The following is a 1,731-nucleotide window of genomic DNA, read 5'->3' as shown; positions in this document are numbered from 1 at the left end:
ATGTTTAATTTAATTTTAAAATTATCTTTTTTATCAAAATTTTAATTTTTATTACCAAATTATTCATAACTAAAAAAATATATATAAAAAAAAGAAAAACGGGATAAGGAAAAGGGAATCACGCTAGGAAGAGGGGGGATTTCCTAGGGAATAAGAGGGGGAAGGAAAGGTGGAGAAGAGAAGGAGAAGGGAATCCTCCACCGCCGCTACTGCTCGTCGTTCGGTCTTCGCCGCCAAATCTCGCCGTTCCTCTTCTTCGCATATGTCGCATCGTCTGCCCAGTCCCTCAACAAGCATCGTCGCAGCGTCGCACTCTCGCCCTCCTTGCTGTTGTTGCTGCTGCAACGATGACGTCTTCTGCATCTGTTACTTCTACATCGTCACATTGTTGCACTCTCTGTCTTCTTTGTTCTTCTACTTCTATTATTTCTATATCTGATTCTGCTTCTATTTCTAATTTTGATGTTTTTTATTTTGTTTCTGTTTTTAATTCTGCATCTAATTTTTTGTTTTTTAAATTTTGATGTTTCTGTTACTTCTGTTTCTGCTTCTATTTCTATTTTTAATTTTGCTTCAACTTTTGTTTCTCATTCTGTTTATACTTCTGCTTCATTGTTGTTGCTGGAGAAGAAAAAAAAAAAAAGAGATAGCTTCATTGTTTTTGCTTTTGATTTATTGTTCTTGTGCTTCTGATTCAAATTTGGATTCATTGTTCTTGTATTTCATTGTTTTTTCTTTGATTCATTGTTGTTGATTTTATTATTGTTGTTACTGTCTTGCTGGTGATTTTACTGTTGTTGTTGCTGTGGATGGAGAAGAATGAGAATTAGAATAGAAATTGGGTATTTTGGTGAAGAAGAAAATGGGTATTTTTGTCCGATTGACGACTTTAAAAATAAATTAAACTTTAGGGACGATTTATAAGCAAAAAAAAGGTTGGAGACGAAAAAGAATTTGCAGTCCCTACCTTAAGGACCAACATTGTACTTAACTCTTCTTTTTTACTATGGCTGCACACAGATCGGATCGGATCGGATACGATATCCACGTAGTTAAAAAAAAAAACTGTTTTAAGGCCCTATTTGATTGTTTTTACAAAAAAAATGTCTAAAAAATTTATTTTTTCACATATGTTTAAGCCTATTTACTCTTAAAATATTATTAATAAAAAAATTTTTGAATAAAAAAATTAATAATAACACAATATCTAAGTTTAATTATTTTAAGTTAAAGTATAATATAAGAAATTAAAAATAAAATATTATAAACTATATTATTTATATGAGACATACGAATATGCAAATCTACAAATTAGATCCACAGATATTATTATCAAATCTATAATCTGATTCTACCATAGTACAAATTTAATATAATCCTATTTGATAATTTTATGAATCGAATAATGTTCACAAAATTAAAATTAAATACAAATAATTACCACGAATATGAGAATATTATCCAATGTATATGCACTCCTACTTCTTACCTATATATTCATCTTTTGCTTGACATCAACAGCAATTAATAAAATAAATACTTGAAAGGTATTTTTATTCGTCACTATCTTATAGACATTAGTGATTATTTCACGAGAATGCAGAAAAGCTAGTTAAATATTACATATTGTCAGATTTATATGAATTTAGTTAACGGCTAACATCTGATTTAAGGATATATGTTAACGTTATTAGTTAAAAAAATTTAAAAAGATACAAATTTAGTTTTCAA

The sequence above is a fragment of the Arachis ipaensis genome, chromosome B02, assembly GCF_000816755.2.
Source record: "Arachis ipaensis cultivar K30076 chromosome B02, Araip1.1, whole genome shotgun sequence".
NCBI lineage: Eukaryota > Viridiplantae > Streptophyta > Magnoliopsida > Fabales > Fabaceae > Arachis > Arachis ipaensis.
Note: the sequence above shows the minus strand (reverse complement) of the source record.